Source organism: Ovis canadensis, chromosome 12 (genome assembly GCF_042477335.2).
Source record: "Ovis canadensis isolate MfBH-ARS-UI-01 breed Bighorn chromosome 12, ARS-UI_OviCan_v2, whole genome shotgun sequence".
NCBI lineage: Eukaryota > Metazoa > Chordata > Mammalia > Artiodactyla > Bovidae > Ovis > Ovis canadensis.
Genome location: NC_091256.1, coordinates 74,894,226 through 74,922,172, shown reverse-complemented (window position 1 = coordinate 74,922,172; position 27,947 = coordinate 74,894,226). Strand labels below are relative to the sequence as shown.

Genomic DNA, 27,947 nt, shown 5'->3' with positions numbered 1-27,947 from the left:
TCCATTTAATTTAGGCCTTCTTTAGATTATCTTAGTAATGTTTGATTGTTTTCTGCATAGAATCTTGCACACTTTTAAATTAAATATTTTGCTAAGTATTTTCTTTTTCATCCTATTGTTTGTTACTAGAGTATAAAAATACAATTGGTTACTTTATATTGGCCTTGTATCTAGCAACCCCAAAACATTGCTAAATTCACTTGCTATTTCCAATACTTTGAAAATTCTTTTAGATTTCCCAGCTATACTTACAGTCAGGTCATTTGTGCATAGAGATAGGGTGTTTTTTTCCTTTTAAATGTCTTTCAGTTCTTTTTTTTTTTCCCCTCAACCTGCATTGTTTAGGACTTCTTATTAAATGTTAAATAGAAATGATGATAATAGACATTTTATCTTGTTCCCGATCTCAGGGCAATACTTTTTAGCATTTCACCATTAAATATGTTTGTTGTACATTTTCTATGTTTACCTTTTATCAGATTAAGGAATTTCCTTTATACTCCTAGTTAGATAAGAATATTTTTTTAAGAAAATTATGAATCAATGTTAGAATTGGTCCTGATTTTTCTGCATCTTTTGAAATGCTTTTGCATTTTGTACATCATATGACATTATTTTTTTAGTGTGCAAATTACATTGAAAGAAAAACAAGGCGGCTCAGAGAGTAAAGAATCTCCCTGCCATGCAAAAGACCAGGTTCTATCCCTGGGTCGGGAAGACCCCCTGAAGGGAATGGCTTACCCACTCCAGTATTCTTGCCTGGACAATTCTATGGACAGAGGAGCCTGGCAGGCTACAGTCCATGGGATTACAGAGATAGACATGACTGAGCAACTAACACTTTCACTTTCAAATAAACTTTTATTTATGGTATAAACTCAGTTTGGTTGTGCTATTATCTTTATCTATCACTGAATTTAGTTTCTAATATTATATTTAGAATTTTGTTCATCTATATTAAATGTCCTTTTTTTCCCTTAATATTTCTTCAGCATTTATTAATGAGACCATGCTGGATTTTAAAAACTAGTTGAAAACTATTTCTCTTTTTCCATTCTTTGGAGGAATTATTTTAAGTATTATTTCATCTTTAAGTATTTGGAATAATTCACCAGTGAAGCCATTTAGACCTGGTTTTGGGGAGAGGTGAATAGGATAGGAAAAGACATTTTAATAGTACACTCAATATTTAAAATAAATATAGAACTACTTAAATTTTGTTTCTTTTATAGTCAGTTTTAACAACTTGTGTTTTTTAAGGAATTTGTCATTTTCCTCCAAATTTCAAATTCATTGGCATAGAGTTATTCATAATAACTTCTTATTCTTTTTTTAATGATTGCAGGAGCTTTATTCTTTCCTGAGACTGGTATTTTCTCTCTTTTTATTACTTACTAGAATCTATCAGTTTAATTAATTTTTACAGATTACCAGCTTTAGGCTTTGTAATTTTTCTCTATTACTTGTTTATAATGTCATTCATTTCTGTTTTATTATTTTCTTCCTTCAACTTTGAGTTTAATATTCTGTTCTAGCTTTTTTATATGAAATTTTAGATAATTAATTTCAGCCATTTCCACCTTAATATATATGGTTAAGGATACAAATTTCACTGTAGACACTGCTTTAGTTACATCCCATGAGTTTCAATCTACCATGTCATTTTTACTATTATTCAGTTCAAAATATTTTCTAATTTCTGCTTTAATTTCTACTTTGGCTTATAGGTCATTTATGAGTATGCTTTTAATTTCCAAAGATTTGGGGGGTTTGTAGTGATCTTTGTGATTATACTGTTTTTCATTATAATGTTCTTTAAAGTATAATTAATGGGACCTTAGGAAATCTAATGTTTATTATGGTGATTATTTTGCTTAGATCATGGAGTCAACCCATGGAGGGATATGAGAAAGAGGACTTGGAGGTTTGATCAGTTTGGAAAGGGCTGGCTCTCTTCAATCTCTCTAGAACCTCTCTGATCCAGTAGCTTGAAGGTGTATATATTGCTGAAGCAGCAATAGCCTTTCCCTAGCACTAAAAGGCCATCAGATCTGACCTCTTGAGACTGAGAAACAACTCTTGGATTCTTGGACTTACCGTGTCATGTGGACCCAGAAAATGAAAGACATTCTCAAAATAAGCAGGAGAGATGTTTGGCGTCATATTACTACTAAAAATATGTGACCTTAAATTAATTCTCCAAGCTGGAAAAACAGGACATAACATTTTTCATTTGATATCATATTTCACTTGATATTTAGGAGACATGAATATAATTTAGTCTCCCCACTGTGTTAATAATATCCATAGTTGATATTTACTTAGCACTTTTACTACATCTCAGGCACTTTTCTAAGCATTTTGCCTCTATTAACTCAATTAGCCCTCATACCTTTTTTCCACATTTTCAGATGAAGAAACTAAGGCACTGCGATATTGAGTGATTTGTCCAAGGTCATTCGGCTGCTGGTGGAGTCTGGATTTAAATTCAGGATGCCTGCCACTAGAGCTGATGCTCCTAACCATTGTGCATACTAATAACAAGTGCTTACTTGGGATTTTCTAGGTTGCATTCACATTTTAAGTGCTCAGTATATATAAATTTATTTAATCTTTATAATAACCCTATGAGGTAGGTTTGGTTCCCTTGGTGACTCAATGGTAAAGAATCCACCTGCAGCGCAGGAAACGTGGAGCAGGAAGATCCCCTGGAGAATGAAATGGCAACCCATTCCAGTATTCCAGCCTGGGAAATCCCGTGAACAGAAGAGCCTGGTGGGCTACAGTCAATGGGGTTAAAAAGAGTCAGACAAGACTTCGCAACTAAACAACAACAAGGTAGGTAGTTTTATACCATTCCATCTTATAGGTAAGCACATGAAAGCACAGGGAGGTTAAGTAACTTACTTAAGGTAACAGAGCTAGTGAGTGGCAGAGATGAGATTCAAACATGGGCAGTTTGACTGCAGAGCCTTTGTCTTCGCTGTTACATACCGCTGCCTCTTGAATCATATTGAGTTATCGAAGACATCAGTGCGTGTTGTATTCTATTATCAAATTAACATTGACCCAGACTTGATAATTACATCAGTAATGATGAGGCATTTACTTCTGAATGGATGCTTTTCTCATAAATAAAGTTCTTCCCAATTTAAAAAAATTTAAAACAATTTATAGGCATGACAGAAGTAACCTACAAATAACAGTGTTTATGACAAATATGATTATATAAAAATACACATTATAGTCTTAGTTTGAATTCTATGACAAAAAGAAATGACTTATAGATAAGATCAACTGAGGGAAAGAAAACTTCAGTTTGCCCTAAGTTATGCACACAGGTTATTTTTTCCATGGCTGCCACCTGAATTATTAAAGTTTAAAAGTTAAACTTTAATGTTAAACCACTCAGACTTCATAAATATGCTGTAGTGACAAGGCTTATTTGGTGTTAGTTCCACATGAAGGGGAAAGGGTCTATTTTCATCCAAAGGTCACCTGTCTAATATCCAGGTAACTTAATGACTGCAGAGCTGAACAATCATCTTCCTACACAACACATTTTTTAAACCGTATAATATATTATACAGTAATTGAAGTCCTTAACTTGCTTTTAAATTTTAGGAATAGAGCCTTTAACCCTTTATCCAGTCATGTTTGACTGAAGTAATAATAGTTTTCTACTAACTTTTCACTTTTGACCTTTGGTGTATGTTCACTACACTCATTTGTTAACCACAAAGGATGTGCTTCTCTGAAGCAAGAATTAACACTGATTCAAACTGATTTTATGGAAAAGTCATTCCAGGGAGTAATTTGACATCCGAGTATTCATTGAATACAAGAATGACAATTTCTTTCAAAGAGCTGGATGGATGGTCTTTAGATGTCCAGTTTCACACGCACATCAGTAGAACTCCTTAGGCATAAGGCACTTTTGCTTTTAATAGCATCTGAACATTTGTACTAAAGGAAGCATTGATCCCATATTCTGGAATAAGTTGGGAAACGACACTCTGAATAGAAAGGACCCCTGTGACATATTGAGTTTAAGCAATGAATGTACTCCAGGCTCCGAGAAGACAATGGCACCCCTACTCCAGTACTCTTGCCTGGAGAATCCCAGGGACGGGGGAGCCTGGTGGGCTGCAGTCCATGCGGTCGCTAAGAGTTGGACGTGACTGAGCGCCTTCACTTTCCCTTTTCACTTTCATGCATTGAAGAAGGCAATAGCAACCCACTCCAGTGTTCTTGCCTGGAGAGTCCCAGGGACGGGGGAGCCTGGTGGGCTGCAGTCCATGGGGTCTCTAAGAGTCAGTCGGACATGACTGAGCGCCTTCACTTTCCCTTTTCACTTTCATGCATTGAAGAAGGCAATGGCAATCCACTCCAGTGCTCTTGCCTGGAGAATCCCAGGGACGGGGAGCCTGGTGGGCTGCTGTCTATGGGGTCGCAGAGTTGGACACGACTGAAGCGACTTAGCAGCAGCAGCAGTACTCCAGGCTATAAAGCAGGAATACAATACAATCACTACATAAGGCAAATAAGTGGAAATATTCCATATGGCTTCCTAGGCAGAAAAGAAAATTACCACTTCAGAATTAAAATCAAAGCAAACTGCTAAAATTGGGGAAATAAAAAACAGAATGTAAAAAAAAAGGAAAAAAAATAAGAAAATAACATACTTTGGAAATTGGTGCCATGGCAAATTCCAATAGCCAGAGTGCTTCAAGACAGAAAGAAAACTCATTAAATTGTTGTTATGGACCAAATGAGTGTGTTCCCAACACCCCCCCACACACACACATCCACACACACACATTTTATATGTTGAAGCCTTAATCCCCAATGTGATGATACTTGGTGCTAGGACTTTAAGAGATGATTAGCTGTGGTCTTGGCGGTAGAGCCCTGGTCCAACAGGCCCTTAGAGAAAGAGACACAAAAGAGCAAGTGCTTCCACCCTTCTCTCTCCATATTTCTCTCTCTGCCACACAATGAAAAGGTGTTGGCTACAGGCCAAGAAGAAAACTGTCACCAAAAACCTATATTGGCCAGCACCTTGATCTTGGAATTACAAGCTTCCAAAACTGTGAGAATATTAATTTCTGCTCTTTAAGCCACCCAGTCGATGGTCTTTGTCAAGATAGCTTGGGCTAACACAATTGTTAAAAAACTACCTGTACTTTGTTGCAGTCAACGCAGTGTAAATCTGCTATGTCTCAGAAAGTGTGATTCTTTGTTTATACTGAAGGTCTTCAGAGCCTGCTTTTTTCTCAATTGGTTGCAGATCCTAAAAATAGGAATAAATTATATCTTAATATACCTGTTTGTAACAATCTAATATTCACTGATCTCTAAATTATGCCAACAAAAACAAATCCTTAGAAATTCAGTAAATCTCAAATACAACAACAAGGTGCGAAAACCCTTTGTGCCTATAGTTCTGAAGTATGTTCCACCTCTGAAATCTTGTGATTTTAAGTATTTAAAGTTTAATTTTTGATAATTTTAAGAGTGGATTTTCTTCACTCAGCATGTGTAACATCTGAACATTTTTATAGAAGTAAAGTGTAAGAATTAAGAATTAAAGTACTTTTCCCTCATTTTGTGCTTAGGATCATTTTAAGTAACAGGATAGCTTTACATTATCCTGAAACACTGGAATATTTCTTATTCTGGAACTTCCATCTTAAGACAGCTAATTATAAAAACATCAGTGTCTGTGGAGTGCATTAAAGTATCATTGTCATCAGGCTGCCGTCCTGATCCATCTTATCCCTCTATCAGAGATATATAATTACACAGCAGCACGGAAGCTACAGAAAATAGAATGTTTCCCACAGCCAAGGAAAGAGTCCTTCTTAGCACCGACAGGGTCAAGCAAAGAATAAATTCACGTATGTGCCTCATTTCATTCATAAGAGATATGTCTTTTATAATCCAAATTACCTGAAGTTAAAGACCAAGGTTTGGGGTTTTTATTTTGAATATTGATATTGGAAGGACTGATGTTGAAGCCAAAACTCCTATACTTTGGCCACCAGATGCAAAGAGCTGACTCATTGGAAAAGACCCTGATGCTGGGAAAGATTGAGGGCAGGAGAAGAAGGGGATGACAAAGGATGAGATGGTTGGATGGCATCACTGACTCAGTGGACATGGGGTTGGGTGGCCTCTGGGAGTTGGTGATGGACAGGGAGGCCTGGCATGCTGCAATTAGTGGGGTCACAAAGAGTAGGACACGACTGAGCGACTGAACTGAACTGAACTGATTAGGATGAGGGCTGATTGCCAGTGGAGCCAGCCCTGTGATTAGAGGTTTAGAACTGAACAGTCCCACCTCTCCCCCTCCCATCATCCCCAGGAGAGGAGAGGCACTAGAGATAGAGAATTTAATCACCAGTAGTCAATGATTTCATCAGTCACATCCAAGTAGTGAAGCCTCCATTCAAACTCAGAAGGAAGGGGTTCAGGGAGCTTCCCAGCTGGTGAACACAGGAAGATGCTGGTAGAGTGGCTCGCATGCTTTGCCCTGTGTGTCTCTTCCCCCTGGCTCCTCCTAAGCTCTGCCTTTCTGTGATAAACTGGGGATCTAGTAGGTGAAATTTTTCTCTGAGTTTGTGAGCCTCTCTAGCGAAACTACAGCAGATGGTTGGATGACATCACCAACTCAGCAGACACGTTTGAGCATGCTCCAGGAGATGGAGAAGGACAGGGGAGCCTGGCATGCTGCAGTCCATGGGGTTGCAGAGTCGGACACGACTGAGTGACTGAACAACAACTAGCAAAATTCATCAAACCCTAAGAAGTGGCTGTGCGAACCTCTGGTTTATAGCAAGTCAGTCAGAGAAATATAGGTAATACTTGGACTTGGGAATGGAGTCTGAAGTCCAAGGAGGGGGTCACTGGAAGCTCTAATCTAGCTAGTTGGTCAGAAGCATGGATAACAGCCTGGATTTGCAAGTGCTGTCTGAAATATGTGCATGTGTGTGTGTAGGGAGGTGGTAATCTTGTAAGACTGACTGTGGAATCTGATGCTATCTCTCAATAGATAGTGACAGAATTAAGTTGAATTCTTGGACACACCCTTCTGATGTCCAAGAATTGTTTGTTGATGTAGGGAATTTACCCCCCTCACCACTACATCAGGTCTCAGAACACCCAAAAAAGTTGAAATGGAATTTCATAAAGTGAAAGGAATATGACATAAATATAGAAATAACTGGAAGTTATTGAAGGAACATTAAATAACTGGAAGCTATCTAAGCATAGAAGTAACATGATAATATCTCCAAATTTTAAAGCACATTTCTCTCATTGCAGATGAGAAATGAATCAAAAATGGAAGAGAGCCATTTAGAAAGTTGGTGGCTGTCATCCGGTAGGAGATCGATAATGATAGATAAGGGGATGGAGAAAGACGGCAAATTCAAGACATACCTTTGAGGTAGAATAAGTACCTCCTGGGTTATTTCTTGACTTTAGAAGATTAAGAAGACAATAGGAAAGAAATGTCTAGATTCTGTATTGAGCAACTGGTTAATCGTGACATCATTTAATGAGATAGGAAACGCTGGAAGAAGAATAGGTTTGGGGATAAGGTTTAAGGATGCTGAGTCAGTTTTCAACAAGCTCGGTTTTGGTCGATATGACTGTGTTAGGTGCAAAATAAGGCATAATGTCTGACCTTGAGGGTTCATAGTACAAGAGAAAAACAGTTAGCACGTTATTGTATTCAGCATAATGAAAGACTACATAAAGATACAAAATGTTGAAACAGGATATGTGAGGTTATGAATAAACTCTAAAATTCAGTGACTTAACCAACAAGAATTTATTACTCACTTATGTGAACTCTAATGCAATTTCGGAGAACTTTCCAGAGCACACCTACCCCCTCCCCAGCATGAGGTGTGTTTAGGCCATTTTCATCTTGTGGTTTTGCCATCTCATCACAAGACCTTCCTAGTTAGCCGACAGAAGCGAGCTTTGGGAGGTCATGTGCCAGCTCTTAGGCGTTTCAGACCAGAACTGGCACATGTCACTTCCACTCACGGCTCTTTGACCAGAAGTAGTCACGTGGCCCCACCTCATTAGAAAGGAGCTGGAACACATGGGGCATCGACAGACTACTCAGTGAGGAGCAAGAGTCTGGAATGAGAACGATTCAATCACTAGCTGGGAAAGTCGAGAAATCCTTCACAGGGGGGTCACGTTTATGCTGGAAATTGAAGGAAGTCTAGGAATCGGCCATGTGATGAGTATAGAGGAAGGGCTTTGCTGGCTAAGGGAACATCATGTGTGTGGATGAACTCAAGGTGTTAACAGATGTCTGGGGAATGCAAGAAGACACTTGTAGTCAGAGTCTAGGGTTTCAGGGAAGTAGAAGAAGATAAGGTGATGATAAAAATTGGGGAGGGCATGAGTATTATACTAAGGAGGTGATTTTCTGATCTGTAGGCAACAGTGAGCCACTGGTGGTTCTCAGGTAAATAAACCCCTGTATTACACCAGTGAGGAAAAACAACTAGAAAGAGGAGACTGGAGGCAGGGATACCATGTAGGAGACTGTCATAGAGTTCACAAAAGAGACAAGGAGAGAAATCTACTTAGTAAACGCAATGGGCAGGACTTGGAAAACCTCTGGCATGGGAGGGTGAGGTAGAAGGGACTGTGGAGATGAACTCTGAGGTTTCCAACTTGGTCAGTTCAGAGGATAGTGAAGCTGTGAACAGAGATTGAGAAAACAGTCATTGGAACAGATACAATGTAGCAGCAAAGCTTTCTTACAGTTAGAGGTGTGAGATTCTATGAGCATCCTTTGCTGGAGCTGTTTTTTTGTTTTTTGTTTTTTTTTTTACCAAAAGCTGTTCTATAACTATGTTGTAATAATTTTTCTTAGAAAAAAAAAGTTTTGTCTACAGAAACACTGAAGGAATAGGCTTTGTTATTAGCTAAAACCACCCCTCTTATTTGAGTCTCAGCCCAATTTCTATCGCCTACTAGATCCCGATGTGCTTGGACATGGAAGCATCTGGACCAACCACATTTCCTTATTTAAGCCAAAACAAGTTAACTCATCTGTGGCTTATCTCATATCCGCCCTGTAGATCTCATGGGAGGATATAGCCCTGATTATTAAAATAAAATGTAGAACACAAAAATAGCTTGGAAAGGAGTTTCAGAACATGATCTTTATAGTTGCTTTTCAAAATAACTTCAACAATAACTTAATATAAGTTCATGTTTTGTGATGAAATATTGCTTGGTTTTGATAAAGTATCTTTGTTATTCTTGGTTTTGCTTTTTTTTTAATGTGCATTCACTTAACTTGGGGGGAAACCTTTTTTTTGTAATAAAAAGAGAAACGCTTAGATGCTGTTTTTTCCTCTGTAACTTGTGGTAAGCCACTTGACCTTTTGACAATTAAGCCCTTGATTGTGATACAGGATAATACTGTTCAACTCTCCTTATGAGAATATTTTCAAAACTTATCTCATCAAAGGTGTTAAAACATTGTTATGCCCTTAGGTGACATGTATTGGTAAATACTAAGTATGAATAATTACTGCTGCTTATTTTGAATATAATAATTTATTTAATCCTGATATTTAGCAATCTTCTATTATACATTAGGTGCTAAGGATAAAAATATAAATAATATGTGGTCCCGACTTTCAAGGGATTTTTCATTTTAGCAGAGAAGATAAATCATAAGATAAAAGAATCAATCAACACAGATAAGCACAATTTCAATCGAATCACTAGAGGGAAAAAAAGAGTGAAAGAGAAAAAAAAATCAACAGAAAAATTATCTGAGCTAGTTTTTCTAAAAAACTTCATGTGTCTTGACTGACTCTCTCTCTTTTTTTTAATTAGCTCTCTTTTTTTTTTAACTAATAATAAGCTATAGTAATTTTCAAAGCTTCCACTTGATGGCAAGTTATTTGAAGCAAGTCATATTTTTCAACTTAGTGCTTATTTATCACAAAGAAGTGCTGGCCCTAGATGTAGAGCTGCTGAATTTAATTACTGGTGTGTGACTTTGAGCAAGTTTCTAAGCTACTTAACACCTCAGTTTCTTCATCTATAAAATGGGGGAATAATAGCAAAACTTCGTAGAGCAATTGAGGACTGAACAAGTTATACATGCAAAGAAACTGAAAAAAATGTAAAAAAAGAAACAAAGTAACTGGCGCCTGTTAAGCATTCAGTAAGTGCTAACTATAATTATTAGCCACACCTCCTAGTACAATGTTTTGCATACAGTAGGCACATGCTGTTGGGATTAAATTAGCAGACACTCGGGTATAATCCAGAATCAAACAAAAGAACCCATTCAACTGTCACTGTTCTTGACAAAGACAAATATAAAGCCTGGAAAGATTTTACCTCGTGAAGAACTGAGGAAAGAGATAAAAACACCAAAACACAAAAAACCTAAGGGTGGACCTTGAAAAGGGTTCTGCAGAACTAACGAAGCGAACAGTATCTTTAACATGTCATGGGAGGGACTTCCCAGTGGTTAAGACTCTACCCTTCCCTTGCAGGGGGTACAGGTTCAATCTCTGGCTGGGGAACCAAGATCCTGCATGCCGAGTGGTGCATGTCATGAAGGCAAGGATGAGGCCAGTCTCCCAGCCCTGACACCTACCTAATGTCTAGCACATGTAGATACTCTATAAATATTTGTTAACTAACAACCCAATGAGGGTTTGGGGGTAAAATATAATTCTGAAATTATCTAGCATTACTCAGAAGAAAATTTCCATTTTTGATCTCTTCCACAAAATGCAAGAAGAGGCTTTTTTTTTTTTATGAAACAGTATCGGATAATTATAATGACAAAAAATGGGACATTGCTAGTCCAAGCACCAGTGATAAAACACTTGTTGCCACCTGTGATGACTTTAAAGGTTGCGTCTACTGAAGGCAAGGCTTTAGCAAACGTCATACCTGCTGCAGTAGATCCTAAGCCTGTGTGGGGTAGGAGTGGAGGGTACACAGAGTCAAAAACTGTCAGGCTTCTTCTAAGTGTTCATTTATATTGTCCAAACCTTGGACAGTGAACATGTGTGGTAATGAGTTCTAAGGATGTTAGATCAGGCAGGAACATAATTTTAGATTGGGCTGAATTTATCACTTGGCATGTATCCATAAAAGATGCTGGATTCAGTGAGCTAATTCAAGCAGCCGAGAATAGTTCTAATTGTTGGCTTTGATTTAATGTATTCTATGCTGAGCTAAGCTGACATAACAGAAACTCCTTGGTATTATATGAAACAGTGATTCTCAGCCCAGTTTGACCTCATGCCCCCTTTTTATAATAATTTTTTGTAATACCCCCTTTGTTCTGAAATGAAATTAATAGTTAATATAATCCACTGATACATATTATTTTCTTAAATCAATATAGTATTCTAACTGTAACATAAAGAAGGAAAGGGAAGGTATTACTATTTCAGTGTGTAAATGCTTAAACACAGCTCCTATCAGGAGACACAGCAGCAAACTAGTCAGTCATATGTCTACATCTATATGTGGAATCACCTTGAGTAAAATAGCTACAAATATAGGCTGACATAGATGTGTTGTTTTGAAGGTAAAAGATCATAGGCAGCCTTGTGGTTGGTGACATAATTTTTCCAAAATAATGAAACACATATTGGTGAAGTTCTGAACAAAACAATATAGCTATAGCTTCGTGTACATGATTCTTGCTTTCCAGAAAATTTAGCGTATATTAAAACCTCATACACGAAAAAAAAAAATCACAAACATGCCTAGATAGTTTTTGAATGGCTTTCACCTGAAGGTCAATTTTTTTTTAATGTACTATAGTGACTGTATTTGACACAATTACACAGTGAAACCCAAGATTCTAGACTCGTGATCACCTAGCCTGAAAGTCAACCTTTTTTTTTTAAGCCTTTTATTTTATATTGGAGCATAGCTGATTAACGGGGCTTCCCTGGTGGCTCAGAGGTTAAAGTGTCTGCCTCCAATGCGGGAAACCCGGGTTTGATCCCTGGGTTGGGAAGGTCCCCGGGTCGGGAAGATCCCCTGGAGAAGGAAATGGCAACCCACTCCAGTATTCTTGCCTGGAGAATCCCATGGACAGAGGAGATTGGTAGGCTACAGTCCACGGGGTCACAAAGAGTCGGACATGACTGAGTGACTTCACTTTAGCTGATTAACAATATTGTGTTAATTTCAAATGTACAGCAAAGTGATTTAGTTACATGTATCTATTCTTTTTCAAGTTATTTTCCCATTTAAGCTGTTATATAATATTGAACAGAGTTCCCTATGCTATGCAGTAGGTCCTTATTGGTTACTAATTTTAAATATACCAGTGTGTACATGTACACACTAAAAGTCAACATTTAGATTTAAATGGTACTACCTGCTTCTCCCTCTATTTCTACTGCTAGGATCAAAAAAAGAAAGTATCAGCATTTAATGATCATATATTATGTGGAAGGAACTATGTAATGCTTTATAGTTATTCTCTCAGATCCCCTAAAACAGCCCAAAAAAGTAGGTGCTTTTATTACCCTTGGATGAAAGAAATGAATAAATGAAGCTCCTGGATTTTTCTGAAAGACCCTGTGTCCTTTACTGAGGTAACTGTACACTGGGGAAAGAGAAATACTCTTCATGGATTATGGACTGAGCTCTGAGCTGCCATGAATCCCTGGGAACCAAGAGCTTTACTATGGTCACTCAGTTGAGTGTGGCTTATATAGGTCATATCGTAAATGCTGCTGGGTTCGAGTCTATCTTACAGTGGGTCCTGATATTTACAAGCCCACCTCTGGTTTCTTCCACTATTCCTGAGTATATAATTGGAATAGTATACTCAGCGGTTGGTAGAATTCTAGTATTGGTTCCCAACCCAAGTAATAAAGGCTATTACCACAGATAAAGGTCAAGTAGAGGATTCCCTTGTGATCCAGTGGTTAAGAGTTGGTGCTTTCACTGCTGTGGCCCACGTTTGATCCCTGATCAGGGAATTAAGATCCTGTAAGCGGCCAAAAAAAAAGAAAGAAAGAAAGAAAGAAGAAAGAAAGTAAAGAAAAGGCCAAGTAGAACAGCCTTCCCAATCAAAACAGCAAACCAAAAGCAACTCTAAATTTCTGGGAGAATCATAGAAGTCAGTGTTTGAAAGGGTTTAATAAAAGACTTGAAACAAACAAGAGTACTAGTCCTCATCTTATCTGCATTGAACTTGACATTCACCTGTGCAGAAGACAAATAGGTTCTGGCATCATAAGCTTAATTATATTAGGAAGAGTATACAGCTGCACCTTTGATCTCTTTACTGAGTCAGATCAACAAAATGCCACGTCTTGTATGCAGCTATTGATGTGATAAGTGCATTTTTCTTTCTGCCTTGAGCTGAAGCACCTTGCTTTCACTAATGTGGATAGCAGCACACCTTCACTGTCTTGGTGAGCAGATATCGTGTGTGCCAAAGAGTGGAAGGTAAGTCCCACAAAAGCGCCTTGTCCTGCCACCTCAGGAAAGTTTCTGAGATTCCCGTTGTTTAGTCACATGAGGATATTATTTCCAAAAAGAAATATACAGTGATACACCTTGCAATTCTACTTTGAGGAAAAGGCACAACACTTGGCGGAATGGTTTTTAATTAATATGTAACATAGTTGGGTGTACATTCTCTGACCTTTCCTAAGCAACCTATAAAGACACTGACATTGAATAGACCTAGAGGAAGAGAAGGATGTCAGCTGCTCCAGGCTTCAATGCAAGTATCTGATCCTTCATATACAGAAAACACAATGGCAATTGACTTTACCCGTGGACTATCTTGGAATGCTGTGTAGAAACCTGCAGCAGGCCTAACAAGAGAATCATTAGCAAAGCTCCTTTGAATTTTATCACCAGGTCCTTCTCACTTCAGCAAATAACTACTCTCCTTTTCTTCTATGTATCTCTTAATAAATCTCTAAATTGAGTCCTGATCAAGATGAAACACATTAAATGATTAATTAGCCTGGTTACTCATCACAAACTGGGTGTTTTCTTTTCAATCCATCACAGTGAAAAGTTGGACATGACCAGCACACTCCACCATTAAATGGAAGCAGCGACTGAATTTGGTCTGAAGCAGGCCCTTGAAGGACAGGTGAGTTGTGTGAACAGGTGGCTCATTCTTTATCAGTTACGCTACACACTGACTCCTCTCCCTAAACCACACATATGGCCTTATGGAAATCTACTATCATCAGTTAACTGAGAAAGAATACTTCAAGCCTGATCTGCAGATGGTTTTTGGAGTATATGCTGGTACCAGCAAGAAGCAGACTGTCGTAGCATTAGAACTTCAAGTTGGGGGCGAGAATTGGGGGGTGAATTGGATAAAGGTGGTCAAAATGTACAAAACTTCAGTTAATAAGATAACAGTACTAGGAATGTAAATGTACGATATGATGGCTACAGTTTATATTGCTCTGTGGTATGTTTGAAAGATGCTAAGAGGGGGGTTCATGTTTGGGATCACATGTACACCCGTGGTGGATTCGTGTCAATGTATGGCAAAACCAATACAGTATTGTAAAGTAAAATAAAGTAAAAATAAAAATTAAAAAAAAAAAGAAAGATGCTTAGAGAACAAATCCTAAAAGTTCTCATCACAAAGAAGAAAAATTTTTCTCTTTTTTGTATCTGAATAAGATTGTGGATGTTAACTAAATTTATTTTGGTAATCATTTCACCATATATATGAGTCAAGTTATTATGTTGTACACCTTAAACTCATACATGGCTGTATGTCAATTATAGCTCAATAAAACTGAAAAGATAGAAAAGAAATTTAAAATAACACACTGTTAAGCAGAACAAATAAAAACAGATTTATAAATTCACCAAAACAAACAACAACAAAAAAGACTTAGAACTTATATAAGGGGTCTGGAAAAATAATTCCCCTCCTAGAGGGAAGAGCTTTAAACAGCAATATGGGTTATCTGCTTTGCCTGGAAGGATGGGTGGCCAAAGGTTAAAATCATCAGTGATTTATGGTGTTATGCAATAGTTTAGATTGATGATCAGGGACTGGACAGAACTCCAATTAGGATAACAACTGGAACTCCAATTGGAACTCCAACTGATTACAAGGAGATTTGGTTAAGCTACATACATGAAATGATCCTCCAACTCTCCACCCCACCCCACATTAGAAAAAGCTCATCAAAATGGACTTCTTGTCAAAGCTGATTTAGTGATTGCTACTGTTGAGTGACTGCGAAAGTTAGATTACATGTTAGGCTGAAAATACAGAGGCTTAAACAAGTCACAAGTAATAGGTATAAAGTGTATTCACCTTTCCTGTAGAAATCCTGGCAGGTGATCCAGGCTATTATGGCAACTTAACATTTTAGGGAGTTCATATTCTTCCCTGCTTGCTTTTCCCTTTTCCTCTGCTGTTTTATATAGGGTGTGTCGTTAGTGGTGAGTCCACACGTCACACGTTCTCAGAAGAGGATTGTGACTGAACTAGAGAAGGAAAGAGCATCACTCAGAGGTGGATGCTGTGACTGAGAAGATGTGGGGTCTCTCTTTTGGAATGACGGTAAGGATGTTCTCATTTGTACAAAGTGTTGCTGCATTATACTGAGTGGGAATAGGTGGTTGTTGGAAGTTTAAGGATGAGAAGAAGGGTCTGTACAAACGAATTTTGGGTCGCCAAGAGGACTAGCATACATACTATAGAATGGTTTGCAGAACACCTCTTTCACCCTTGTCCCAGAATGCCTTTCTGAAATGCAGAGATTGGAAAGCTGAAAGATACTTATTCCAGAATTTAATAGATTTTAAAAATAAATTCTTTTTGAGTGCACCGGGTCTTAGTTGCTGCACATAAGATTTTTAGCTGTGGCATGTGAACTCTTAGCTGGGATCTAGTTTCCTGACCAGGGATGGAACCTGGGCCTCCTGTATTGAGAGCATGGAGGCCTACCACTGAACCACCAGGAAAGTCTCTTATTCCAGATTTACATTTAAGTTGCAGCTAAAATTCCATATTCAGATTATTTGGGTTGAGCCAAGCTGAAACAAAGAATTTGATTTGAAACTGAGTTATGTGAGGGTAGAAACTGACACAGATGGTGAAGAAGAGCTGGCAGCTATGGCTTCCTGGTTCCCAGGGATCTTCCCATGTTAACAGGAGGGTTTTAGATTCAGCAGCTTTTGATGTGACAGAGGTGGCCTGTTTCTGGTGCCAGCCATTGTGGAAGCAGCTTCCTGACTCAGCAACTTCCTGATCACGACAGAGTCAGCCACTACCTATTTCTATGTATTACTTTGGGAGAAGTCCTGGAAGTTCAGACCAGAGGTTCTTCTTTTAGCTCTTCCAATGACTGTACAAATCAAATAAACTTTTTGGGATTTAAACTAGCTAGAGTTTATGCTCCAGACTGTTAAGAATCTACAATAATACACATGGGACCTAGAGAACAGGAGGTCTGTTATAGGAGGATGATAAAGAAATGTTCCATCTTACTAGCGGGACACCAGGGCCGGAGGGCAATCAGTTCATGCCAGAGTCTTTGGAAAAAAGTACCAGCAAAATAAAAATAGAAATCATAGATTATCTGATGTGATTAGGCATTTGGAAAAATTATTGCTAAGTGTGTTGGAAAAATAAATGGTAGGAGCAGTTGAAAAGAAATTAAAGCTAGGTATAGAAAAAACACAAGCAAATAAAAAAGGAGTCAATTATTAATTGCAGGAAAACTAGAAAGATGTACAGAAAAAAATGCATTCTTAAGGGACATTATTTGGCTCAATAGTAAATAATATTTACACAGTCAGAAAAATATATACATTGGCTATTACTTTAGCAGATTTCTTTAAGAATGGAAGAAAGGAAGTACAGAGGTAAATCTTCAGCTACTGTAATAAGTAATCTACAGAGTCTGTCTAAAATTGATAAGTTAGTAGATATAGTTATAAAAAAGAAGGAGATAAATAGCAGAAGACACAGCTGAAAGATTTAAAAACAGCTGCCCCTAGGAAGTTATATTTGGTGGCAGAAAGAGGAAAGACTAGTACCTCTTGGTTTAAGCCTTTAGTACTACTTGATAATTTATCTATTTGTATATATTACTTTGATGAAAATATTTTAAATTAAAAAGAAAATACAGGAACTAAATATTCCAGTCAAGAAATTAGAGAGACTTCCCTGGTGATCCAGTGGCTAAGAATTCACCTCCCAGTAAAGGAGATGTGGGTTCAATCCCTGGTCAGAGCACTAAGACCCCACATGCTCTGGGGTAACTTAGCCCATGCATTGCAATGAAGAGTCTGTGCAGCAAAAATGAAATAAATGAAGATGCTTAAGAAAAATGCTAAAAGAAAATATAACAAAAAATATCCCAATAAAGAAATAACTAGAAGAACAAAGAAGTGAACTGATAACTAAGAACCAAAACCAAATATAAAATGTAATCTTAATGGAGAAAAATAATCTCAATCTCTACTGAAAATATCAATAAAGCAAAAACCATTGGTAAGATTAACCAAGAAAAAATTAGTAGAAATCATTGAACACTATTAAAAGCAAGAAAGGGACACAAATGTATATAGTGAGATTAGTCATTCTTCAGTTCAGTTCAGTTGCTCAGTCGTGTCCAACTCTTTGCGACCCCATGAATTGCAGCACGCCAGGCCTCCCTGTCCATCACCAACTCCCGGAGTTCACTCAGACTCATGTCCATCGAGTCAGTGATGCCATCCAGCCATCTCATCTTCAGTGGTCCCCTTCTCCTCCTGCCCCCAATCCCTCCCAGCATCAGAGTTTTCTCCAATGAGTCAACTCTTCTCATGAGGTGGCCAAAGTACTGGAGTTTCAGCTTTAGAATCATTCCTTCCAAAGAAATCTCAGGGCTGATCTCCTTCAGCATGGACTGGTTGGATCTCCTTGCAGTCCAAGGGACTCTCAAGAGTCTTCTCCAACACCACAGTTCAAAAGCATCAATTCTTCAGCGCTCAGCCTTCTTCACAGTCCAACTCTCACATCCATACATGACCACAGGAAAAACCATAGCCTTGACTAGACGGACCTTAGTCGGCAAAGTAATGTCTCTGCTTTTGAATATGCTATCTAGGTTGGTCATAATTTTTCTTCCAAGGAGTAAGCATCTTTTAATTTCATGGCTGTAGTCACCATCTGCAGTGATTTTGGAGCCCCCCAAAATAAATTCTGACACTGTTTCCACTGTTTCCCCATCTATTTCCCATGAAGTGATGGGACCAGATGCCATGATCTTAGTTTTCTGAATGTTGAGCTTTAAGCCAACTTTTTCACTCTCCTCTTTCACTTTCATCAAGAGGCTTTTTAGTTCCCCTTCACTTTCTGCCATAAGGGTGGTGTCATCTGCATATCTGAGGTTATTGATATTTCTCCCGACAATCTTGATTCCAGCTTGTGTTTCTTCCAGTCCAGTGTTTCTCATGATGCACTCTGCATATAAGTTAAATAATATTAATTATTATGCAAAATTAATTTGACAAGCTATTTGACATGAACAATTTACTAGGAAAGCATAACATAAATATTACTTCTAACTCAAAAAGGGGTAATAACAATGATACATTAAAACTTTAGAAGAAATTGGAATCTGTTAAAGAATCATTCTAAAACAATTAACCAGTTTTATACAATTTCTTCATGTAGTTTCAACATTATAGAAACTGTTTAGAAACATGTTTAACAGGCTTCCCTAGTGGTCCAGCAGTTAAACTCCGAGCTCCTAAAGCAGGGATTCGGGGTTTGATCCCTGGCTAGGGAACTAGATCCTGCATGCTGCAGCTAAGACTCGGAGCAGCCAAATAAATAAGTAAAATAAAAATAAATAAATGGTGTTTTAGATAAGAAAAGAAACGTGTGGTTAAGAAAATCTTTCCAGCCCATTCTATGTATCAGACATAACCATGGTTTTAGCTCTAAAATAGTTATAGCACACCCCTCAAAATTATATAAAGTCTTGCTAATGAACAAAGATGCAAAAATGCTAAGTACTAGAAAGTTACTGTGTGGATCACCACAAACTTTGGAAAATTCTTCAAGAGATGGGAATACCAAACCACTTGACTTGCCTCTTGAGAAACCTATATGCAGGTCAGAAAGCAACAGTTAGAACTAGACATGGAAAAACAGACTGGTTCCAAACAGAGAAAGGAGTACGTCAAGGCTATATATCGTCACCCTGCTTATTTAACTTATATGCAGAGTATGTCATGAGAAACGGTGGGCTGGAGGAAGCACAAGCTGAAATCAAAATTGCAGTCCATGGATCAAAATACAGTCCATGGACTTTTCTAGGCCAGAATACTGGAGTGTGTAGTGATTAACTTCTCCAGGGCATCTTCCCAACACAGGGATCGAACTGGGGGTCCCCTGCCTTGCAGGCAGATTCTTTACCGGCTGAGCCACCAGGGAAGCCCAGATTTTCTCCGAGATGGATAAAATACTGGAAACAAGTCAAATACTTTTTAATAGAATTTATAGATTATTTTTTAGGAGGAATGAACACTTTTACAATATTTAGTCTTCCTATCCCAGAACATGATTTATCTCTCCAGGTGTCAGATTATCTTTTGTGTCTTTGAGTAAAATTTTTAGTGTTTTCCATTTGGGCCTTGCTCATGTTTAATAAATTAATCACTGGCATTATATGGATTTCTTTTTATTTATTTTTCCACTGTATTTTTTCATTATATTTTATAAGCAACTATTACTGGTGCATATTGTTACAAATAGTGACCATTTGTCTGTCCCATTTCACAATGTGCATTTTTTTCTTCTCTTACTATGGTGTTTAGCACTTTCAGTACAACGTTGATACTATCACTCTTTGCTTTTTCCTTACTTGAATGGGATTGCATTTAATGTTTCACAATTAAGTATATTTGCATGGTGTCTGATAGGTCAGTTTTATCAAGATATATTCCTAACTTATGAAGTGTGTTCACAGACATGGAATTTTTATTGAATTATTGTTTGTCATTTTTTGAAGATCACTTTTAACTTTAATCTGTTAATACAGTGAATTTTATCCTTTAATTCTATAAAATTGATGCATTTTGAAATTCCTGTGATATTTACCCAATTACATAGAGTGCTCATCTATTTACAAACTGTAAGATCTACCTTTCTCAGTTCAGTTCGCTTGCTCAGTTGTGTCTGACTCTTGGTGACCCCATGGACTGCAGCACGCCAGGCCTCCTTGTCCATCACCAACTTCCAGAATTTATTCAAACTCATGTCCATTGAGTTGGTGATGCCATCCAACCATCTCATCCTCTACGTCCCCTTCGCCTCCTGCCCTCAATCTTTCCCAGCATCAGGGTCTTTTCAAATGAGTCAGCTCCTCGTGTGAGGTAGCCAAAGTATTGGAGTTTCAGCTTCAACATCAGCCCTTCCAATGAACACCCAGGACTGACCTCTTTTAAAGTGGACTGGTTGGATCTCCTTGCAGTCCAAGGGACTCTCAAGAGTTGTCTCCAACACCACAGTTCAAAAGCATCAATTCTTCGGCACTCAGCATTCTTTATAGTCCAACTCTCACATCCATACATGATCACTGGAAAAACCATAGCCTTGACTAGATGGACTTTTGTTGACAATGTAATACCTCTGCTTTTCAATATGCTGTCTAGGTTGGTCATAACTTTCCTTCCAAGAGTAAATGTCTTTTAATCTCATGGCTGCAGTCACCATCTGCAGTGATTTTGGAGCCCACAAAAATAAAGTCAGCCACTGTTTCCCCATCTATTTCCCATGAAGTGATGGGACCAGATGCCATGATCTTCGTTTTCTGAATGTTGACCTTTAAGCCAACTTTTTCACTCTCCACTTTCACTTTCATCAAGAGACTCTTTAGTTCTTCTTCACTTTCTGCCATAAGGGTGGTGTCATCTGCATATCTGAGGTTATTGATATTTCTCCTGGCAATCTTGATTCCAGCTTGTGCTTCTTCCAGCCCAGCGTTTCTCATGATGTACTCTGCATAGAAGTTAAATAAGCAGGGTGACAATATATAGCCTTGATGTACTCCTTTTCCTATTTGGAACCAGTCTGTTCATGTCCAGTTCTAACTGTTGCTTCCTGACCTGCATATAGGTTTCTCAAGAGGAGGTCAGGTGGTCTGGTATTCCCATCTCTTTCAGAATTCTCCACAGTTTATTGTGATCCACACAGTCAAAGGCTTTGGCATGGTGAATAAAGCAAAAATAGATGTTTTTCTGGAACTCTTTTGCTTTTTCCATGATCCAGCGGATGTTGGCAATTTGATCTCTGGTTCCTCTGCCTTTTCTAAAACCAGGTTGAATATCTGGAAGTTCATGGTTCATGTATTGCTGAAGCCTGGCTTGGAGAATTTTGAGCATTACTTTACTAGCGGGTGAGATGAGTGCAATTGTGCGGTAGTTTGAGCATTCTTTGTCATTGCCTTTCTTTGGGATTGGAATGAAAACTGACCTTTTCTAGTCCTGTGGCCGCTGCTGAGTTTTCCAAATTTGCTGGCATATTGAGTGCAGCAGTTTCATAACATCATCTTCCAGGATTTGAAATAGCTCCACTGGAATTCCATCACCTCCACTAGCTTTGCTCATAGTGATGCTTCCTAAGGCCCACTTGACTTTGCATTCCAGGATGTCTGGGTCTAGGTTAGTGATCACATCATCATGATTATCTGGGTCGTGAAGATCTTTTCTGTACAGTTTTTCTGTGTATTCTTGCCACCTCTTCTTAATATCTTCTGCTTCTGTTAGATCCCTACCATTTCCTTTATCGAGCCCATCTTTGCATGAAATGTTCCCTTCAGTTCAGTTCAGTTCAGTCGCTCAGTCGTGTCCGACTCTTTGCGACCCCATGAATCGCAGCACGCCAGGCCTCCCTGTTCATCACCAACTCCCGGAGTTCACTCAGACTCACGTCCATCGAGTCAGTGATGCCATCCAGCCATCTCATCCTCTGTTGTCCCCTTCTCCTCCTGCCCCCAATCCCTCCCAGCATCAGAGTCTTTTCCAATGAGTCAACTCTTCACATGAGGTGGCCAAAGTACTGGAGTTTCAGCTTTAGCATCATTCCTTCCAAAGAACACCCAGGGCTAATCTCCTTCAGAATGGACTGGTTGGATCTCCTTGCAGTCCAAGGGACTCTCAAGAGTCTTCTCCAACACCACAGTTCAAAAGCACCAATTCTTCGGTGCTCAGCCTTCTTCACAGTCCAACTCTCACATCCATACATGACCACAGGAAAAACCATAGCCTTGACTAGACCGACCTTAGTCGGCAAAGTAATGTCTCTGCTTTTGAATATGCTATCTAGGTTGGTCATAACTTTCCTTCCAAGGAGTAAGCATCTTTTAATTTCATGGCTGCAATCACCATCTGCAGTGATTTTGGAGCCCACAAAAATAAAGTCTGACACTGTTTCCACTGTTTCCCCATCTATTTCCCATGAAGTGATGGGACCAGATGCCATGATCTTCATTTTCTGAATGTTGAGCTTTAAGCCAACTTTTTCGCTCTCTTTCACTTTCATCAAGAGGTTTTTTAGCTCCTCTTCACTTTCTGCCATAAGGGTGGTGTCATCTGCATATCTGAGGTTATTGATGTTTCTCCCGGCAATCTTGATTCCAGCTTGTGTTTCTTCCAGTCCAGCGTTTCTCATGATGTACTCTGCATATAAGTTAAATAAGCAGGGTGACAATATACAACCTTGACGCACTCCTTTTCCTATTTGGAACCAGTCTGTTGTTCCATGTCCAGTTCTAACTGTTGCTTTCTGACCTGCATACAGATTTCTCAAGAGGCAGGTTAGGTGGTCTGGTATTCCCATTTCTTTCAGAATTTTCCACAGTGGTATCTCTAATTTTCTCGAAGACATCTCTAGTCTTTCCCATCCTGTTGTTTTCCTCTATTTCTTTGCATTGATCGCTGAAGAAGGTTTTCTTGTCTCTCTTTGCTATTCATTGGAACTCTGCATTCAAATAGGTATATCTTTCCTTTTCTCCTTTACTTTTCACTCCCCTTCTTTTTACAGCTATTTGTAAGGCCTCCTCAGACAGCCATTTTGCTTTTTTACATTTCTTTTTCTTGGGGATGGTCTTGATTCCTGTTTCCTATACAATGTCATGAACCTCCATCCATAGTTCATCAGGCACTCTGTCTATCAGATCTAGTCCCTTAAATCTATTTCTCAATTCCACTGTATAGTCATAAGGGATTTGATTTAGTTCATACCTGAATGGTCTAGTGGTTTTCTCCACTATGTTCTTAACTTTTATCTAATAATCTCCAAAGCCTTTTTGTTCTCCTTATATGATATCTGAATCCACCTGCCAATACAGGAGAGATGGGTTCTGTCCCTGGATTAGGAAGATCCCTTGGAGAAGGAAATGGCAACCCACTCCAGTATTCTTGCCTGGGAAATCCCATGAACAGAGACAGGTGGGCTACAGTCCATGGGGTCACAAAGAGTTGGACACAACTGAACACACACCCACTTGCATGGGATAACTGACCAAGCCCTAATTCACACATTTAATTTTCCATAATTTGATATTCAATCAGTTACAATCTGTCTTAACTGGATTTGTTTAAAACATATTTTGCTTATTCTGAGATTGCTTCCGTTGAGCAGGAGCAGAGTCTTCAGCTACACTAATCACAATCTCCCTGGAACAAGTCTCCACGCAGGCTTCCTCCTTGTTGAGTGATTTTGAGAATAGAGCCAGGCATGTTTTCCCTGGGGGCAAACCTGTAAAGAGGCTTCCTCCAGGGTTGGGGGCTAATACGTATTTGTGAACCAGCCAGTTCTCCTAGTAAGCAAAAGAGATGAGTCAAAGCCATTTCCTATCTTCTCTAGTTGTTGTGTTGTGTTAGTTACTCAGTTGTGTCCAACTCTTTGCAACTCCAAGGACTGTAGCCTGCCAGGCTTCGCTGTCCATGGGATTCTCCAGGCAAGAATACTGGAGTGGGTTGCCATTCCCTTCTCCAGAGGATCAAAACTGTCAACAGGCTGGTGCTCCCTTCTTGGTTATGTTAGCTCTGTGAAAACTCCTTGAGTCATAAGATACATAAGTGAGATAGGTCTTTATTTTCCAGGGTTAGGCAAAACATATCCACTTTATATTTGCTAGACTGTTTTAGTAGATGTTTGGAAAGTAAGGTCATCAAATGCATATGCTTATTTTACTCTCTTAGCTTTATCCCAGGAAGAGTTTACCTTTACCATATGGTGTTAATTATTAATAGAAAGTTAAAGAAGGAGGATCTGCAATTAGAAAAACAAGAACCACAACTTATTTTTACTGTTTTTGTTGAAGTATATCCTATAAGAGAGTTGGACCATAAAGAAGGCTGAGTGCCAAAGAATTGATGTTTTTGAGTTGTGGTCCTGGAGAAGACTCTGGAGAGTCCCTTGGACAGTAAGGAGATCAAACCCAGTCAATTTTAAAAAGGAGATCAACCCTGAATATTCACTGGAAGGACTGATGCTGAAGCTGGAGCTCCAATACTTTGGCCATCTGATGGGAAGAATAAACTCATTGGAAAAGACCCTGATGCTGGGAAAGATCGAAGGCAGGAGGAGAAAGGGGCAACAGAGCATGAGATGATTGGATGGCATCACTGACTCAATGGACATGAGTTTGAGCAAACTCTGGGAGACAGTGAACGACAGGGAAATCTGGTGTGCTGCAGTGCGTGGGATCGCAGAGTCGGACACGACTTAGTGACTAAACAAAAACGCCTTAAGGAGTGGCTGCAGGCTGATGACTCCTAGGTGACGGGTATTCTTTCCTTCCTGAGCTCCCTTAGGGCTCACTGGCTCATAACCAGTTCCGTTGAGTCGCTCAGTCATGTCCGACTCTTTGCAACCCCAAAATGGCTCGTAATGGAGGAGGGCTGCAATTGCTGAGGGCTGTGACATCCTTTGTTTGCTGATAAGGCAGGAAATATTCCATTTCTCACCTTCAATGTTTTCATTTATTAATTTATGTTAATAAGGACGCATGGAATCATAACTGTTGCAAACATTATTTTGTTGTTCAAACAGTCCATTTCAGCCAGTGAGAACTCTTCCCAAATCAACTTCTGTGTCTTTTTGACATGTCCCCATCATTCTTTGAGTACTTCCTTTCAGTCTGGCATAATAAAGTATTTCAGACTCATCTTTCACTCTTGCTGCGCCAATTCTGGAATCAGCTGTTCTTATTTTTATAAGGAGTCCTGATTCCTTTCAGCGGAGAATTGCATATTGAAGCCAACTTCTGCACTGTTGGTGTGCTTGTTGCCATTGGATGTGGTGGAAAGGGGTGATGCTCTAAGAGGTCAGAATTAGGGAATGCGTATATCCCATATCAATATATACATGTATTTCCATACCCTGGAAACACTGAAATCCGTAAGTTCACACCATTGCTTCTAACTCCAGTCCATTACAGTGTTCATTCTAGTTTAGTACGTTTCCAAATCTGTAACTCTTTTCTCTAAAACAAAAAAAGGGAGACTCTAGCACCCATCATCAATATTTTATTTCTTTTAGGTATTCTATTTGTATTTTGTGTATTATCTCCCATTGCCTCTGCTGCCTGCTTAGCTTGTTTGAGGGATAAAAATAATAGTAAGTCCAGTGTAGCAGGAACAGGAGTATAAAAGGGAAAATGGTAGAAGATGAAATTAGTGCTATATTTCTTGTTCCCTAACATTAAATCTTTGTTGGCTTCCCAGTGGTGCTAATGGTAAGGAACCCGCCTACCAAGGCAGGCGGAGAAGACAATGGCACCCCACTCCAGTACTCTTGCCTGGAAAATCCCGTGGACGGCAGAGCCTGGTAGGCTGCTGTCCATGGGGTCGCTAGGAGTCGGACACGACTGAGAGACTTCACTTTGTTGGAGAAGGAAACGGCAACCCACTCCAGTGTTCTTGCCTGGAGAATCCCAGGGACGGGGGAGCCTGGTGGGCTGCCGTCTATGGGGTCGCACAGAGTCAGACACGACTGAAGCGCCTTAGCAGCAGCAGAGCAACCAAGGCAGGAGACATAAGAGACCCTGCTTCAGTGCCTGGGTTGGGAAGATCCCCTGGAGGAGGCATGGCAACCCTCCCCAGTATTCTTGCCCGGAGAATCCCATGGACAGACGAACTTGGTGGGCTACCATCCATAGGGTCACAAAGAGTCAGACACAACTGAAGTGATTTAGCATAGCACAGGACATGATAAAACAGAATAGTTATTATATAAAAGTTAGTTAAATTTAAGTGAAGTGAGATCTTAAACATGGACTTCCACATCTTCAGACACGCATATTTTTTTTTCCTGTATTTTGTCTCTTGAATCATTTTTGTCTTATTTGTCTTTGTATGTTTCATAATGGGCTTCCCTCATAACTCAGTTGGTCAAGAATCCACCTGCAATGCAGGAGACCCCAGTTTGATTCCTCGGTCGGGAAGATCCTCTGGAAAAGGGATAGGCTACCCACTGCAGTATTCTTGGGCTTCCCTTGTGGCTCAGCTGGTAGAGAATCTGCCTGCAATGTGGGAGACCTGGGTTCGACCCCTGGGTTGGGAAGATCCCCTGGAGAAGAGAAAAGCTACCTGCTCTGGTATTATGGCCTGGAGAATTCTATGGACTGTACAGTCCATGGGGGTCACAAAGAGATGGACACAACTGAGTGACTTCCACTTCAGTTCACTTCATGCTTCATAATATTTATCTAGCACAAAACAACTGCCCCATATGTTTTTATTATTTAATTTAAATTTTAAAACAATGCATTTAAATTTGTTTTTAAAAACATAATGTTTTTATTTTCTAAATAGGTATGGACTGAATTTTTTCATAAAGAAAATAATGATCTGCAGTATTCCAGAGGAAACTGGCTTATTTTTATATATTCTTAACATTTTCTTTTTTAAGCATTCTATTGTTTTAAACATGTAACTTAGACTCTTAAAAATAACATTTTCTTCCCCTAAATGCCAATGTATTTATTTTTTCCCATTTGGCAAGCATTGATTTGGAGCTTCCCAGGTTTATAATAGAACTCAACCCTTCCTCACCTCCTCCCACACCTTCCTCAAGAATTAAAATGAGTCAACACCCGGCTTCCCTGCTGACTCAGTGGTAAGGAATCTGCTTGCCAGTGCAGGAGACATGGGTTCGATCCCAGATCCAGGAAGATCCCACATGCTGAGGAGCAACAAAGCCTGGAAGCCACAACTACTGAGTCCTCTGTGCCACAACTACTAAGCCTGCATGCCTTAGAGCCCATGCTCTGCAATGAGAGAAACCACTGCAATGGGGGGCCTGCACACCGCAGCTGGAGAGTAACCCCCGCTCGCCGCAACTAGAGAAAAGCCTGTGCTACACGAAGACCCAGCACAGCCAAAAAGAAAGAAATCAATAAAGTTATTTTTAAAAAATGAATGTATAGCTTATTGTGCTCCTCTTTTTGGATCTTTCTCCCGAATATGTATCATCTTCTTAATGAGATACTTTAGTGAAAAAATGAGTTTTGTAGAGTTTAACAAGGTCCAGTGAGGGATTTTAATACAAAGAATTGGTTATGTAGGTGATGGAGGCACTGACAAGCCTCATAGGGTTAGGGGGGCAGCTCGAGCACCAGCAGGGGCAATGGGAGGGGGAGGGCTTACCAGAGCCTAGAGGCCAGGGTCAGGCAGGAGGAGGATTCAAACAAAGTAGGAAGTGACCAGCGGGTGCTAGGACCCCAGAGGAGAGGGTCACTCCAGAGCAGCTGCAGGTATAGGAAACGCACAGTGACTGCTGGAGATATCACTGTGTTTCACTAAAACAGTGAAAAAGAGAAAAATACCTTGGCTTCTCCCTCCCGCGTACCTTTCAGTCTCTTCCCAGAGCCGTCCATTTGGGTGAACCTCAGAGGGGCAGTTAG

General features: G+C 39.3%; 1 long non-coding RNA gene across 2 annotated transcripts; it reads left to right on the top strand.

Moving 5' to 3' along the window:
* Positions 1-14,067: 14,067 nt before the first annotated feature.
* LOC138416666 (uncharacterized) lies at positions 14,068-27,465 on the top strand. 2 transcript variants are annotated; one of them, XR_011247803.1, is made up of 3 exons: positions 14,068-14,152; positions 15,463-15,598; positions 27,186-27,465. It is a non-coding gene; the product is annotated as an uncharacterized lncRNA (long non-coding RNA). The 2 variants fall into 2 exon arrangements; XR_011247804.1 differs by having other exon boundaries at positions 14,080-14,152; positions 27,047-27,430.
* Positions 27,466-27,947: the final 482 nt, after the last annotated feature.